The sequence below is a fragment of the Balaenoptera borealis genome (assembly GCF_965194805.1).
Source record: "Balaenoptera borealis genome assembly, chromosome: 8".
NCBI classification, from domain to species: Eukaryota; Metazoa; Chordata; class Mammalia; order Artiodactyla; family Balaenopteridae; genus Balaenoptera; species Balaenoptera borealis.
Window position 1 is genome coordinate 70,107,733 of NC_138865.1, and position 18,175 is coordinate 70,125,907.

At 41.8% G+C, this 18,175-nt stretch overlaps 1 long non-coding RNA gene across 1 annotated transcript in view; it reads right to left on the bottom strand.

Moving 5' to 3' along the window:
- The window catches only part of LOC309634109, a 334,079-nt gene that overhangs the window by 39,274 nt on the left and 276,630 nt on the right, over positions 1-18,175 (bottom strand). The window contains exon 4 of the long non-coding RNA XR_014247860.1: positions 350-17,464. This is a non-coding gene — a long non-coding RNA (uncharacterized lncRNA). The remainder of the gene's footprint in view (positions 1-349; positions 17,465-18,175) is intronic.

An 18,175-nucleotide genomic window follows, 5' to 3' on the forward strand; every position in this document is an offset into this window, starting at 1 on the left:
TCATCCCAGAAAGGTAAAATTTGGATAAACCTTCATTTAAAACCATGTAAAATTGCCAGTCACTTACATCTCTTCTTTAAAAAAAAAAATCTTCATAATCAATGGAATGGGGTGGTTAGTGACCTTTCAAAAACTTTAATTACGATTTTATTAGAAAGTGTTTGGTATGTTTTATAAGACTGCCGTAATCATTGCTACTTACATCATGATATGCTCAATGTTTCTGCCAGAGACTCCAGCTGGGGCCCCTGCCCTCTGGACACCTGGTTAAATGCTTCTGCACCCCATTTCCATGGTTTGTGACAGTCCAGAGGGCCCCTTGTGATTTCTAGATATTTCTAGAACTCACCCTTTTATGATTTTCTTTGCCTCTATGCTCCAAGATCCAACATTATTGAGGGTCTGCTCCAAATGAATCAGGTATGAGGGCCCAGTCTCTTCACTGGTTTCTAAAACAACAAAAAGAAAAATAAAACCCAAATCATTCACTCTTAACATTTCATGAGTTAAATAACCCTACTGAGGATTTGGGGATTCACAGGTCAGGCCACGCTGAGAATCATGCAGACTCTCACTGTCAATTCCTGTCTGGAATGAATGGAATATTACTCCTCCCTTCCCAGACACACCATGTCTCCTCACCCCCAAGTCCCACATTCTCACTTTTTATTTCTGGGCACTGGTCAGGGTATTTTCTCTTACTCTTCTCTTTCTAGGAGGAAATCAGGTATCAACGGCTAGTATCAAAGAGTATTTTCCCATTTCTTTACATTTGCAATTCACCTTGTCTAGTATCTGAACCATAGCTTAAAGTATAAACATATTATTAAAAGTTTACTTGGCCCAAATTTTCTCCCATTCTTTTCCCAGGTGAAACCGTACATTAGACCAGAGGTTGGCAAACTTTGACCTGAGGGTCAAATCTGGCCACACCCATTTGTTAACTTTTTTTTTTTTTGGCTTCCTTTTTTAAAAAATTCTATTTTATATTGGAGTATAGTTGATTAACGGTGTTGTGTTAGCTTCAAGTGTACAGCAAAGTGATTCAGTTATACATATATCTATTCCTTTTCAAATTCTTTCCCCATATAGATTATTACAAAATATTGAGTAGAGTTCCCTGTGCTATACAGGAGGTCCTTGCTGATTATTTTATATACAGTAGTGTGTACATGTTAATCCCAACCTCCTAATTTATCCCTCCCCCCTACCTGTCCCCTTTGGTAACCATAAGTTTGTTTTCTATGTCTGTGCATCTGTTTCTGTTTTGTAAATAAGTTCATTTATATCATTTTTCTAAATTCCACATATATGAGATATCATATGATATTTCTCTTTGTCTGTCTGACTTACTTCACTTAGTATGATAATCTCTAGGTCCATCTAAGGCTGGTTTCACACTCATTAAAACTGTCGAGTTGAATAGTTGCGACAGAGACCATGAAGTCCACTAAGCTGAAAATATTTATGATCTGGCCGTTTACAGAAGAAGTTTGCCTTAGTTGATTTAGGCAAGTCTGTTAGCGGTACTTTACCTGTACCTAAGGCTTTACTGTTCACAAAATTTTCATACACGATTTATCTTGGTCCTCTAGCACCTCTGGAGGCGATGCTATTCTCCTCATTTTACAATGAGAAAATTGGAAAGTGCCTAGCCCATGATCACACAGGTAGTATGTGAAAGAGTTGGGATTAGTACAAATTGATCTGCTCATACCCTCCAGAGGTCGCCCTGTGGCGAGCAGGGGAACCAATCTGCCTTCGAAAGAGGAGAGACCCACTTATCTTTCAGCTCCCGTGGTTGAAGAGGGGTCGTTTTCTTTGGCCCTACTCCATTTGCTCCTGAATTCTTAAGGTAAACTTGCTGGCTCAGTTCCCCTCCCCTAATCTATCAGTGGGTAGGAGAATCTAAAATGGACATGAAACAACTGCAGATTATTTCTTTTTAACTGTGCACTCATCTGGAGCAGGATTAGAAGACATGGAAATGCCCCAGAGTCCAAGAACTAGACGTGGATGCAGAGGAACCTCAGAGCCCAGCTGCTGCTTTGGCTTGGTTCTGCCCCTGGTGGAGACTGTTGGCTTGGCCTTCTCACTCTGAATTCAGTGCTCTTTCCACTATATTAAGCACACTGCTGAGTAATGATGGCACAAATGAATGATTATAATTTCATTAGGAAAACATAAAAGAAGAGTTGAAATTTTGGCTTCCAAAAATGGCCATTACCAGTTCCTTCCCTCTTTGTGGTTGCGTGATGCTTCTCACATCAAGTGGGTGACACAGTCTAATTCTTTCCCGCTTGAATATGGGGACAGGTTTGAAGTGGAAGTGCCACGCTGGGACTTCTGACACTAGGGTCTAAGAAGTTGGCAGCCTCTGCTTGGGTCTCTTGGAAGGCTCACCCTGAGATACTCTCTCTCAGAAACTAGCTGTCATGCTGTGAGAAATGAAAGCCACATAAGAGAGGCTGTGGACAGGTGTTCCAGTCCAAGTCCCCAGCTCATCTGTCAACCAACAGCCAGCATCAATGTCCAGCCGTGTGAGAGCTCCATCTTGGATAGTCAATCCAGTAGAGGCTTCGGATGACTGCAGGAGACATCTCGAGCAGGAGGTACCCAGTCAACCCATAAAATTGTGGAAGTTAACACATTATTGTTTCAAGCCACCACATTTTTCATGGTCCTTTGCAGCTATAGATAACCAAAAAATGTTTAGGAATACAAAGATAATTTAGTTATATATAAGAAAAATGAACATATTTTATGAAACCAGTCAAATCAACCAAGGAATCCATTGTCCAACTACAATCAGAAAAGAGAATCCCCTAAAGTTAATGTGACAAAACAAGGTTTCAGATTCCTTTTGCCTCTTTTACTCCTTTGCGGGAAGAGGTGGGGATGTGAGTACAGGTGAGGAGTGAGAGATGTGCAGGCGGGAAGAGGTTCTTTTAGAATAATAATGCTTCAAGGGTATGTTCATTGTTAGCAAGAGAAAGTTTCCTCTTGTAGATACTTCAGGCATAAGAATCTTATCTTACTCCTCAGGAAAATTAAAGAGGTATAGAACAAAAATTTCAAAACACCTCCCCAGGACAGAACCAAGAATGACATCTCTAAAACTTGGACTTAGAGAAGTAGGTCCTTGCTTGGGGGAAGGACTAAGGGGTAGAGGAGAGAAGAGGAATGTTGGAGAGACTCCAGGAACTCAAACTCGTGGGTTTCCATCTGAGGCTGGCTGTGTATGCCCTGAAAGGCAGTCTTACAGGAAGAGAGAAAAAATATTTTGTTCTATCTGCTGTTCTTCATGTATACTCCCAACTGGCTAATAAAAATAAGACTGTCTATGCACCTCACAGTGAATTGTGTCCACACTATGATCTCATTAGTGTCTGGATTTGAATGAACTTGTTTTCCTCACAGAAAGAAGGGTGTCCATCTTGTGGGATGAGGGGCAACTAAAAATGTCTTCCTTCGACTTTAGAAGAAACAAGGAAGTCCCAACGCTGTTTATTGAGTTTTGAAAAGGATGTGTGTGTTTGTGTGTGTGTGTGTGTGTGCGCGCATGCGTGCAAGAACAAGGTCAATTCTCTGGAACAATAAGTTTCAGCCTTTCCTTCTTCAACATTTCCACCCTCACCGCAAGCTTGTTGCTTTTACTTTCTCTTTCTCCCTCCCTCTTCATGCTCGGTATGCCATTCACCCATCCAAATGTATTCTGCACTTTCTACCCAACTCTGCACAGGAAAGCGGACTTATAAGAACTTTATCAATGGACTCTCCTGCCCTCCAGCTCTGGTTGAGATCAGCCAATGGGGAGCCCTGGAAACAGATTGAAGGGAGGGGAAAAAGTGAGATCAGGGTATTTATTCCCCTGACTTTCTCTCTGCAGAGTCACCTTGGGCCAGTGATGTCCCTTGTCTAAAGCTCTGAGCTTCACTCATGACAGCCCTCTCTGTATGACTCTCTCATTTTGGGTCCCAGGAAGTGCTCCCTACCCTCCTTTCTTGGGTCTAAGTCTGATAACAGCTGTGCTTTCATCATCCCAGAGTGCTGCACTAACCCTTGTGGCTTCCCCACAACTCTGTAAATAGTCTCTTCATTAAATTTCATGAAATGATCCTAATTTGAGCACGCCATCCATTCCCTACTTAGAACCTGACAGATTTCTACACTGTTGGTTATTTACATTTTAATATAAATTTGCTCAAGGTTTTTCTCTACATTGTTTTTGATTTTAAGTCCAACCATAGCACACCAGAAGAGCTTTGGTCCCTAGGAATTTCAAGGATAAACAATCAGATGGAGTTTGCTTTGGTTGGAGAGGAAAGCACAAGAAAATTTAAATCTGACCCTCATGAATCACACCCAAAAGGAGTCTTCCACTTATTCGAACATTAATTTTATATAGTACCCTGCCCCTTACTTCCGTTAAAGCATTAGGTTAGGTGAGGGTGGAGAGCTAGTTCCCTTTTTCCTGTTGCACTTGAGATGGAAGAGGAATACATGGAGATGCAGGGGCTGGAGGAGGGATGGAGGTGGATTGGGTAGGGGACACACCAAGACAAACATTTTCTCTTCTGTGATTGTGCTAAGATCAGCCATTACTCTAACACACAGCATCTAGAGGTGGAAAATACAGGTTTTCAATGTGATTTCTGCCTTCTCTGTCATAATTCTTTTAAACAATTTTTAAAATTTAAGTATAGTTAATTTACAATGTTGTATTAGTGTCAGGTGTACAGCAAAGTGATTCAATATACATGTATAGATATATACAGATATATCTATTCTTCTGTTGTAACTCTGTTACTTTTAAAACCACTGTGTTCTCACAAAATTTGGGTGATGTTGGTGATGCTGTTAAAGCTTATCCTGAATAATTTCTGAGTTTTTCAGTTGAAGACCTCCTCAGCAGTTAACAGGAAAGACAGAGATTTGATTACATTGGTCACTGTTCTTCCAAAGTCTCCAGTGGCCCTCTATTGCTTCAGGTGCAACGTCGAACCTTAGCCTGGCATTCAAATTCCCATCATCTGGATCAAGGCTTTCTTGTCAGCCTTATTCCTATTCCTAGCCCCTCTTCCATCTCTTGTCCCATTATTCTTCCATGGAGATTAATCTTCAGCCAAATCAAGCAACTCCATCGTTTCCAAGCGTGCTGCAAAGTTCCCACCTTGGACGTGGTCCACCTCAGGGCTTTTGCTGAGCTTTGCTGCCAGCTCAGAGTCCGTTCCTTTACACACCCAGCCCTCCCACTGGCTAGTGAGCTCTTGGAGGAAAGGGCGCTTGATTTTTTCATTTTGTGCCTCTCTCCTGCACAGCACGTGTACCTTGCACATTCTAAGTATCCTGAAAAGAGCTTGTGGAGTACATTAAAGTAGCTGATCCAAATGGCAACTTTTCAGGAACTGTTTCTGATTTTCTTTGTTTGAGAAGAACAGGCAAAGTGAAGGCTCAGAAATGAGAGACATAAGCAGCAAGGGTTCTGTATTGTAGGACAATCCTTAACTCTTCTCTCTCAAAGCAACATCTATTTGTCTATCAAGAGATTCATCTCCATCTCTCTGGGAGACCACATTCATGCACACCTCTAAGGATAGGGATTCAGTCTAGATGAAAAAGAAATCTTCAGTATTGCCATTTGCCGGTGGTAAGTGCTCATTAAATGCAGACTCCACTGAAGATTGATAATGTGTAAGCTTTCAAGGTGTTGTCAGGGAGGGGACACTTTCTTTCATAGTTTCTCCACATTTACTTAGGTAAAGAAGTAAGACAGTTGGATCCAGGAGAAAGCCAGAAAATGGAGAGACAGAATTGAAAGTTTAAACCATTTTCTTTTTCTGATTGGGAAAATGTACTCTTCTGGTGTTTGATGTTCCAAAGAGATTCCTTCAGCAAGGAGTTAAGGTTAGATGTGGCCCAGTGCCTAGCGAGGTCCAGTGGGAGGCCAAAGGAAGGCAGTGGATGAAGCAGTGTGGAAAATGTTAGTTCCAAACTTTAGTTGTTCCCCCAGGATGGGCCCCAGCTCTAACGTTTACCCTGTGCCTTATAATAGCATTTGGGGAATCATTAAAAGCTTTTGGTATCACTGTTTTAATTAAGAGTGAAAGTCCTACATGGGCCAGACACACTGAGACTCTGTTACGAGTGGTCACTGGGGAGAAATGGAATGCCAAGTAAATGCAGGCTCTTGGCTACAGAGTCCTAGAACCCCTTATTTAAAGCATATTTGGAAAGATTACTTCATCTAGCCAGGACAGTGAACTTGGTACACTAAAATGAGAGGTGAGATGTTCTCTGGAAATCTGTATCTGTATCCATATCTGTAACATTTCTGTCCATTGAAATACTGGAAAACATAGTCAAATGATAAAAGAGTTTACATTTCTTGATAAAGATTACAAAAGTGTGCTGACATTGGATATGTGAAAAGCTAGACTTAAATCTTAGAATATGACTTATGACAGCATCTGCCACATTTGGAGCCTTAATTTTTAAGCTTCATCCTCAGATCCCTTGCTTATGTAATATACGTGAAATGCCGATATCTTCTTTCAAGATTGTGCAACTGATTGCTTTATTGACAAACAGTACTTTGAAAGTACACTTTCTTCAGGTTATTCTACCTCTCCTCACCTTTTATGATAAACAAAACAACACTTTTTTCAAATCCCTCCCTTCATTCATTATAATACACAATTGCTGAATGAGCAGATTCTGTAGCCCAACTCCACTCTTTGGAGCTTTGGAGGGGATCCAGGGATATTTACTTTAAGTACAGTACAATCTTACTGTAATAAAATACTGTATGTGAAACATTTCCCAATAACTGCTTACATTAGGATGCTACGTACTTAGCCATTACCAATCTACCCAGGGTACACTATATCAGAGAAAACACTAAACTTTAACTGTTTCCTCCTTTGGGAATCTGAGAGATCACTTTGCACAGATTAATGTGTTATATATTCTATGCTCTGTAAAAATGGCACTTGAATACAGATTTTAGTATGCTTGCCCGTTGTCGATAGCTATGCCACAAAGACAGGGATACAAACACAAACATGTGATTGTTCTACATATATTAAGAGAACACATCGGCATGCTAAAAAAAAAAAAAAAAAGTAATTTACGTACAACTTTGCACGGCCCAGCAGTACCACGTTCAGGAAATACCTCCAGAGCTGCAGACACTAGTGTGTTAATGCCTTTGATTACTTTCATATGGTACACTTGGAACTGTTAAAACACAGCTGCCACACATCAGAAGGTACTAGAAACAATCTGTTGGACAATACAACAAAATGGCAGTAAATGAATTTCAGAAATACCCCATGCTAGTTACTAGGGGGTGATTTACATAAAAAAGGAAAAAAAGCAAAAATTTTATAAGTGCCAAACACATCAGGAAATGTCCCCAAAAGCCAGTGGTCTTTTTGGTCTTAAATATCCCTTCAAAATATCCCTCTGCTATATGCTTAGTGGAAAAAAAAATATGTATAGACAACCCCCAATATTGGTTAATATAGTCTTTTTCCCCTCAAGATTATTTTCTTTGTTAATAGCAAAACTTGACAGTTTTGGAGGACCAATTATTATCCAAAGGTAGAAAAGTCACCTTGCTGGGACAAATCTCAGGGGCTGCATTGGTTTCTATCCCCAACTTCTAAGTGCTGTGACAGCTAATCTAATGTAGGCAGTTACCTATTCTATTCTTAAAATTTTCCAATGAAGATGATTCAGCAGCGTGTCTTAGAAGCTCATCTGGTGTCAAACTAGCCACCTAAAAGGACTTGGAAAATATTAGACGCAACCCCAGTGGGTATGCAAAACTGCTAAAACACAAGACAGGAACTTGAATTCTGCCTGAAATGGAGTCTCCTGTTACAAATATCTTTAAAGCAGGCACAGTTTTGATGATCAGAGTTTCCTCAAAGTATACAGACGGCTTTAGTGTTCCTATAGAGTAGAAGGTTATCCTACGCACTGCTGATAGATCACAAATTCTCATTAGTGATGTGTCGTTTTAACAGCACTGGGTTATCAGAGGCCAATTCCAAACAGTAGAGACATCTGATGCTCTAGCAAAATGAATGTTAAAGTATTGATGTGTGGAAAGTGTTAGTGTACAAATATGTTAGAGACATGAATTTGAAAATGATCTGTCAATGCATATAAGCAAATTATATACTAAGTTTGAAGCAGAAGTTTTCCTGGTTCTCATTTACCTAGAAAATGAGTAAGATAAAGAGTCTAGAGATACTGTTTTTCATGTTGACCTGTAGTGAGTAATTCCGCCCCCCACCCCACTGCAGAGAAATTGCCAATGAATGTTTAAAATTAATTGATTCAACAATTCTTAAGGAGTACTTACTATATGCTAGGGAATGCACCTGGGAATAAGACAGACAAATGTCTTGAATTTTTGGGTACCTACACTTTGTTGGAGAGAGACAGGCAATAGACAAGTAACTAAAAAAAAAAAAAAAAAAAATCAAACAAGATAATTTCAGCTAATGATAAGTGTCATTAAAAACATAAAACTACGTAATGTGAGAGAGTGTCTGTGGGTGGAGAGAAAGCCTCTCTGAGGAAGAGGAATTTAAACCGAGATCTGAATGACAAGAAGAAGCCAACTTTGCAAAGCCTTGAGGGAGAACATTCCAGAGAGAGGAAACAGCAAATGCAAAAAGCCTCAGGTAGAGCAAGCTTGGCATGTTCAGGGGACAAATAAGGCCAGAGAGGAGTGAGGCCTGTTCATGACGGGAGTGATGCATCTTTATTTAAGCGGTCTGCATATTTTTGGATTTTAGAGTTTGAGCTCAAAAAGGTAATAAGCCCTTTTTAGATACTGGAAACCATTTCTGATGATGGATATAATAGTTTTTGCCTGTTCTCCCAATTGTCAGAGAATAAATGTGTCTTCTCAGAAGTAAGATCTATGATCCCCTGGGTTTTGCTGGCTCTTGCTGTGGCTTGTGAATGCTGGATGCCAGGCTTCTACGAAGCCTCCACCTTCCTGTGCAGTCATCTCTGTAGGTCCAAGGTCACATATGCTCACAAATAAACCCATCCCTTACCATGAGGCTCTGTGATCACCTTCTCCTACAGTCGTGGCTGCTTCTATGGGTACTGCCCCATCTGCTGGCCCTACTGAGCCCCTAGGCCTGAGGTCACCTCTGCTGGGTATGGCTCCTTCACTGCCTTGGGACAGCACCAGCACCTTGAAAAGGCACCAAAGACCTGCACCTCCACAACCCCCTGGAATGCCTTAAATGCCAGGGATTTGTACAAAGTAGGGAGGAATGCCCCCTTTTGTGACACTGCCCTGGTTAGGGGCTCACAAACACGGCTGCTTGGGACCACTGTCTTACAGTTCAGTGACAGTCCTTTCAAATCCTACTGACAATGCCACCAGTTTCCTGTCCCCCTACCACCAGCTTCAGACTCCTACACCTGTGCGCGGGGTTCCAGCCAGGAGAGCAAATGCAACGGCGATCAGCTCTCTGCTCTCAGAATTGTTCCTCTCCCCTAACTGTAGACGCTTGGTGTCCAGCTCTCTGTTCCCCTATATTCAGCTCTATCTTTGGAGTCATTCAACTATGAGTTTGATAAGCCCATTCTTTCCAATTTCCCCATATGCCAGATATGCCAGATCCCCAGCAGTGGACATAACTTTGTCTCAGTTTCCTACCCTCCGCCCCTCCCTGTGTATCCATGTTATCTCCGTCCAAGTCTCCATCTCCTCTGGGTTCAACTGCCAGGGTCACTCTCACGGGGGAGCCCAGCAATGCATGAGCTTGCCCTTTGCTTAGGTCCCTGGAGCAGCTTATGGCAGCCAGGATACCTGAGGACCTTTTAGCCTCTCCTGTGAGGAGATGACCTCCATCAATTTCAGGATCTTTTCCAGGCCTGCAATAATTTTTTTCAGTCATGGATATGACATTTTCTGGTTCTAAAAAGTTATTTTCTGGGCCTTTTGTGTCCTTTACGACTGGCAGCTGTTTAGGGCTGCAGAACAGTGCTATGCATATACTGTCGGGCCAGATGGAAGGGCTAATTCCCCAGGCTATTGCTCCAGCCACACATCCTTTATGCTTCAGTTCAAGCGAAGCCTCTGGCTCAGACCTCCAAAAGCACATCCTTCCAGATTTACTCCCGGTTCTTAATACGAGGTACATTCCATGAACTCCTCCTCACAGCGTGTCAGGTCCTGGTGGGCTGGGCCATAGGGTGGTGCATTTTGTGCAATGCACAAATGCATGGAGGGATGGGCAGCTGTTCCCTGCCTGGCAAGCTGTGCCCCAGTGAGGGGCTGTCAGCCCGAAAAAGGTGTGTCTCCTTGCAAATCAGCTACTCAGAGAGGCTGCCGTTTTTTGTAATTTGCACAAAGACACTGTGCTGCCCTGACAGGTGGTGGTAGGAGTGGTTTATTTCTGCATCCTAATTGTATCATCTGGGAGCTGGCCTAGAGTTTCCATTGTCTTTGTTCTCCCAACAGTTCTCGCTAATTCCCGGAGATAACACAGACCATCCCCATGTCTCTTAAAAGAGCTTATCATTCAAGGAGCCGGGGTGGCTCCTACTTCAGGTACCCAAGGTGGTAACCGAATTCTCCAGTGGAAGAGATCTTCATGCTGGCACCTCAGCCCAAGAAGTGGGCACTCCTGTGGTCCCACAACTAGAATGGGGAGCATTTTCACATGCCCTTCAGAAACCCTATTGAAATGATCACAGTGACTTTTCTTTGAGGAAGTAACCCAATGACCAGCACAGTCCATGAACATTGATATGCACCTCCACGGCATCAACCGCCTAGCGGCTTGCTGAGACAGTGCTCTTGGCTTGGTGCGAGTTATATCTGCATCAGGAATCTTCTAACAAGACAGGAAAAGATGCAACTCTTTTTGATAAGCTCGTCACCACCCACTAAGGCAAAATTCTGGTAAGTTCTTCCCCTTCCCCCCAAAGTTTTCAGAATCTTAGGTAGTATATCCAATGAATTCAGAAGTCAGTCAAGTTAGTTACCATGCTTCACCTTTGTTTTTGTTCTTCTGATACAACTCTCTAGGTCCTGCGCTTGGTGTGTGGACCACGTCTGATTTCTACCTCTACCTCTTCCACTAGATATGGATACATTTCTGCCCATCCCAATTGCCTTACCCAGGGGACCGTGGCCTCTGATGGGCCCAGCTGCTGCTGCTTTGGCAGGCTACCACCTCCATGGCCCCTCCTCCACCAATGCTCAAGTACCCATGAGATGCCACAGCTGTTCAGAATCCCCTTGTGAAATGCGGCGGAATTGGTGTTTTTCTTTTTCTTAGACTTCTGTTACACTAGAGGGTTCCCAAAGCAATAACGCATGTGCTCTAACATCTTAGAATGGATTTCCTGAGCAGCCCTATCATTTTCACTTATATTATCCCAACTCGCCTCAGGACTCAGACATAGGGTAGGGGACTAGGCCAGGAGCTAATCCAAGTGACAGATGCTCTGATGTATTCATCATCACCCCTCCCTGGCTCTGTTCCTGACTGAGCTTGTGTTTGGGTCTCTGTTCCATTCGGATGAGGTCTGCCTAGGCAGCTCCTTAGCTCGTCATACAAATCGACTTATGGCAGCCCCACCTTGCCTGTTTGCCAGACTCACAAACCTCCCCCCCCACCTCAGACCCAAGTACATATATTTTCCAATAGTGATTAGGTCACATATGTGTATATATATACATATATTTTTTTTTTTTTTCTTTTGCTATCACTCTGTCCAGTTGTTTTGTAAGAGAATTTGAAACATTAAACCACTTTGGCAATTTCTTAAGTGGCAAAATATATTAACGAAATATTCCATTAGTAAGCCTCTTCCACATCCTATTAATGCAGTAACGTCGCAAAAGGTTACAATTAGGATTAATTTACTTGACGGTTAACGAGGTCATCATGAATCAAAAATGTGGAGTAAAACGTTAGTATACTTCTTCATTTGTATTCAAGAATATGTATAGTGGATGAGACAGTAAAACATCTGAATTTAAATGTAAGTTGTAATTGTTTCAAGAAACTTAAACTCTATTATAGTTTATTCATAGTGGTGAATGTACCACTGTTCTCACTTGGGCATTTTGTACAGGTACACATGTGTGGGTTTCTGTGTCTAAGCTTCAGAGAACTTTAACCACACCCTTCAAAAAAATAAAGCATGCTGAGATTTTCTAGGTTATAGAAGGGCTGTTAAATGAGAGAGGTGATCTAGAAAGGCTTCAGTGCTTGTGTTATTGGAGAACAAGTTTAATGGATTGATAGATAGGTGACTCAGGGTTAGAGCGATGGTTCCCAACATTTTTTAGAAGTATTCTTGATCCGACCCCAAGATTGCTGCCAATCTGAGCACATATAAAAGTTTTCCTTTCAATGTGTAAAACAGATACCCAGTGATGTTGTGGAAAATGTTTAACAACTGGCTCTCCAGGAAGGAGGCACGGTGGGGAAGGGCAGATTTGTAGCGTGTGTGTGTGTGTCTATTTCCATGGTGTAAATATTCCCATCATCTGGGATTTCAAGCTGCCAGCACGATGTCTCTGCACATGGAGCTGAAAGAGATTTGCAGGCGGACACAATTATACAGTCTTTTAACCGCACAGGTACAAGAGGCGTCACAAACCTCAAAAGCAGAGGTAAGAGATAATGTAATAAACTAATAAGAAAGTGATGAGTTTTGAATATTAACTACCTATGCTTTTAATATAAGTGATTTAATTATGAGTTGATTTAACAGAATTTGAACAATGGCTGTGTTTAACAAGCAGCTCACAAAATGCTTGAAAGTTTAACAACCAACTCTTGAGAACTGGTCCTAGATGACTTCGGCACACCATCACGTATACCCGATCGCTCAGGACTTGTAAGACCCGACTTTAGAAATAGGAAGGGCACAGACGATGTACCGTGCCACTTTGTACCACTAACACTGGCAAATAGAGGTACTCCATCATTTGTGGAATGTGCCAGAGTGGCCTTTTGTTAATAAAATCTCAATTAATTAGAGTCCTTTAAGAAACCTCTCAGTTAACTAGGTTTTCCTTTTATGTTTTATAAAGAGAAATGAGTTGTAATGTTGATTTAGTGCCTGCTCAAAAAGGTTTCTAAATCAATATATCAATTAATTTTTAAAAAATATTTATCTCAAAGAAGGCTTAGGCGTTGACGTTCCTATGTAACAGGAAAAAATAAACAAACAAACAAAATAAAACAAAAGATAAAAGCACAAACCTCAGTCAGGGAAGTTGTCTGGACAGCATGTTCTGGATCAGCAGGTCTGCCCTGTCTGGGCTGGACTGAGAATGGTCCCCTGTTCCAGGTGGCCTGTCTCCAGTTTGCCAGCAGACGAGTTGGACCTGCCACGAAGGGCTCTTCCCAAACAGATGTGCAAGTGCTCGCCTGAGGCAATCACATCCCTTCCCTCAGGGATTTGAACTGCAGGAAAGAATTTGTCCAGTTAGTGATGAGAGGTGAAGTTAAAAAGAGGTCATGAGGCAACACCTGGGCCAGGTAAGTTATAAGTAGAAATCATGAGTAAGCAGAGGACAAGAGTGCTGTGCTAAGTAATGAAGGAGATATTCTATGAGAGGGAAAAATGATCAGCTTGTCCCCAATTGACCTAAATCCTCGTCAGCTGGCCAGTTCCAGACCATGTGCAATCCCTTTAATAAACCAAGATAAAAATTAGGATACACAGTGCTCACTGTATCATAGGCAGAATCATAAGTGTATGTAAAAAGGCACTGAATTCAGTCCTAGTATTAAGTTTTTGCTGGTATTTATTGTGTAGATCCTTATAAACGCTGAGCAGAAGAATGGACAAATGTTTTCAATGGGAACTTCATAAATGAGGCAGAACATGCTTCACATGGCCATTTCTTAGATTAATTCTTAACTGTAATAGCCTTGTATTATTAAATAATTCAGAGAAGACATTTTACTGGGAACTACGTATTCATGGTTCAGGTATGCAGCTTTTTGAGAATTCAACCTCAAATAAAAGTCAGAGAATCTTTGAGTCTCCTTCACATATGTTATCAAAGGCAGCTGTGTGACAAAATTATAAATCAGATTTCCTATTTCTCACATCTTCTATAGCCTGAGCTAGGATTCAACACAATTATTGTTGTTTTTCTGGTGATAACAACTAAGCAAGGTACTACCTTAAAAGAAAATGTCAAAAACGTAATATTTCCGTAGATTCCTGTAACATGCAAGGTAATTTTGTTTACTGTCTCCCATCGGAGCCTCTTAACTTTAGGAGATAGGCAGGCATTATAATCCCCATTTTTCAAATGAGAACACTGAGGCTCAGAGAGAAGGTACCTTACTTTTTATTACACAGAATATGGGAGTTGGGACTTCAACCCTAGTAATGATAAGAATGACAGCTAAGATTTACTGAGCCATAACCATGTGTCAGGTACTGTGGTAAGCGTATATTATTCCCATTTTATGGATGAGAAAACTGAGAGCTCTCTTAGCCCAAGTTGCTATCGAATGAAGAGGTAAAGTTTTAAAAATGCTGATCTTAAAATTTATACGTGTCTTGGGGAGCTTCGAGTGAGTTAGTAGTTGAAAGTTAGATAGTTAGAGAGTAAAGAAAGCTAGTTGCATAGGGCCTGGAGGCAGAACACCAAGGTGAGTTAGTTCAGGTAGGGACAGGGAGTCCCAGAGACACATTATCTACCAGAGTCAGGCCACTTAGGAGTGACCGGAGAATGGGAACCTGCCATTTCTCCAGACTGAGAAAATACTTCCGAAAAAGGAGAATTGCTAATGAGGTATTGGGTGGAACCCGGGGAAGAGAGATGCAGCAACCTGGACTTTAGGAAGCTATGTGTATGGTGCCTTTACCCCCAGATTGAGAGAATATCTCCTGGTTTTCCGGCATGCATAGGCTCTCCCCTAGGGCTGTTGAAAAGACTGAGTGAACCAGATATTCAGCCAAATAGAGGACAAGTAGGAAGAGCCAGTTACTGAATTAGACTGAGATACTGGGGTGTCAATGAATATTTTGTCTTTGCTATAAAACTATCCATCTGATTACAGCTTGGACCTTCAAGACTTGCTTACACTTCAAGAATTTAACCTCAGGCCCTACGTGACTACATGTTGCAGAAAAGTCCCTTGACTGGTGGCAGTTAGCGTCAGTAGCAGTGAATTCTGCTAGTAACTAGCAGTGTCTTCTGTTTTGGGATACCTGAACTGGCTTCATCATTCCCTAAAAAGAAAACACAACAAGATGACTTTCTAAGGCATTTGGGTCAACCAAGCATTTGTTGTAATGAAAGACATCCTGGGGCTTCACAAACATTAAGTTTGGAATCACCTCTACATCATTTCCAGAAACCTACCTATATCCTTTCGCTCCCACGGCTACGGTCTTTCAGACTGCGAGACCAGCGTAATCTTATACCTGAATTACAGCAATCGTTTTGTGACACGTGGAGTTCCTCAGGCTTCCTGCCACCCCCTCTTCTCATTGTCTCTCGTGGATTTCCCCCTGTCTCAAGGCTTCAGTTACACGAAGGAACTACATCCCCATCTGCAGGCCCAGGTCTCTCACGGGATCTGACTTCACATCTGCCAACTGACCATGCTCCCTTGCATAGCCCACCAACATCTCAAACTCAATATGCTTAAGACGGGACTATTATCTTCCTATTCCCTTTGCCTAAACCGACTGCTCAAACATGCAAGATTTGGGTCACTGCCTTTCTCTTGCACAAGCCAGAAGTCTTGGGTGTTATCTTCCAGTCTTCTCTCTCCCTCACTGGTATAATGACTTAGTATGACCGGACTTCATATGTCCATGCCCACCTCTTCAGGCTAATGCACTCTCTAAATGGCAACAAGAAGGAGCTTTCTAAAAATGCAGATCTGATCACATCCTTCCTCCACTATAAAAACTTCTTCATTGCTCCCTATGCTTTCAGGATAAAATGACAACTCCTTAGAGTGATAAGAGGTCCTTGTGCATGTAGTGCCTGCTATTGCTTTCCTCCCAGCCTAACTTTCCATCACCTCCATACCTTTAACTCCTTCGTGTGTGCTGCTCCTTTGTGTGCCTGAGCCTTTGCTCTTGCCGTTTCCTTTGCTAGCACCTATCAGTATCACCTGCCACTTCTTTGACTCATATTATCTTTCAAGTCCCAGCTTAGATGTTGCCTCATCCAGAAACCCTTCCTTGATTCTAGAGACTGGGGCAGGCATTCCTTCTGTGAGCATACACCGTCAGTACTTACTACAGTCCGCTGAGATTGAATCTTTTTCCTCCTTCACTGGGCTGTAAATACCTTAAGGCAGGTACTTGTTTATTCCCAATTGCAAAGCAGCGCTTAGCACAGTGTCTGACACAGGGTTGATATTCCCGTTGTTTATACTATGCACACTGTATCCAAAATACCTACCTATCGATTGAATAATAACGACATCAATATAAATTCAGTGAGTAAATGAAGCCTTATTTTAGGTTTCCCAAATGCATTCTACTAATATGAAGGGAGTTGAGAACTGTTGCCTATCTTCTTGTAATCTTTTGTCCCAGAGGCATTTTAATGGAAATTTGAGTCATTCTTTTCAAATTCACTTCCATTTACTTTACAAAATGACTTCAGCACCTGTCTCATTCTCTCTTTCCATACCATTTTTAGAGGCTTTAACATTTCTGTTAATAACTTGGTTCAGACTCGGCCTCAGGCCTCAACCACACCAGCTGCCCATACCAGAGACAACACAATTATGCAAAACTGTTGCACATTTGAGATCTGAAATTCTGACCTTTTCCCTCGGAAACACCACCTCCATTTCTTCCATTCTCTCACCACCAGAGTCAGCATGTCAAATGCCTTCTGGCTCCTTGAAGCTTTCCAGGTTGCGGAATCCAGATCACCTGTTGAGTCACCTTGCTTCTCTGGGATGGACCTTGCAGCCAGCCATTTCAATGATATGTTTGCTATCAAATCCAAATCCCTCATTCTCCTTATACTGTATCATTCATCCATTATGAATGACTTCCAAGAGGGCTTTCTCTTCTCACATCCTTAGACTGCTGCAAGCTTCTGCAGAAAATAATGAAAACATGCTGATTAGGTCAGTAAATGTTTTGTGTAATCTCATCAGCTGGACCCTAACAGAACCAAGCACAATAAAAAAGAATCTCTCTGATTCATCTTGTTGTTTACACCCTATCGAACTCATCACAGCCGCTCCAAACCCTCTCCCCTCTTTAAGTCCCCAGCAGAGGACTTTCCTTACTTTGTTAGAGAACTTTGTCCATAAAGCCATTAGAATCATTGGGCTAGATTTCCACTTATCACCCTTCCTGTTCTAAAATCTTACCAATGGAAGAAGCCAAGCCGTTGGGAAGAGAGGTTCCAGGAAAGAGATGGAAGCTGAACCTGATTGAGAGCAAGACGACTCCTTTCCTGAAAATGAGAGAAAAGGACAGAGATAAAAAGGGAAAACATGGGGAAATATGGAGAGAATTTGATGTAGAAAAAAGTTGAGTTTAGATAGTAGACATCCAATGTCCTCACTTTCTCCAAAGAGATTTATTTGATAGAAAGATTCTTGGAGTGGCCATTGGAAGACTTGCTACTTCATTTCATTTTGCCTCAATATCTCCCTCACCCAAACAAAAGAGTTGAACCTGGCCTCTAAGATGTCCTCTAGCACTAACGTTCTAGGATTCAAGCGGACCTTCTGAGCATCACAAAGGTTCTCCATAGAGGTGTGTAGGTAGGTGTACAAAAGATGTTGGGAATGTGTAAGGGCATTTTGTGGTTATGCAATGACAGAGATGCCTCCTTGGCAATTAGTGAAAGGGAATTGACAATGTGCAGGATCTACTTCCACAAGAAAGCATTGTCCCCTCCCCTCAGAAATGCTGATGGAACCTCTTCACACTACTACAATCACATTGTAGAAATTCCGAAGACAGGGATCATTCATTCCACTTTTTGAGATCTCTTGGCAGTGACTCTTTGGGAGCAGCTGAGTTTGTACTAGGTGATCAATAAAGGCTTGTGAAAAAAATTCCGTGTCCTTGCAAAGTTGTACATAATGTGAATTTTTGTAACTCTACTGATGATTTCCCATTGACATACATTTTAATTTCAGAGGCGCTTTATCTTTGC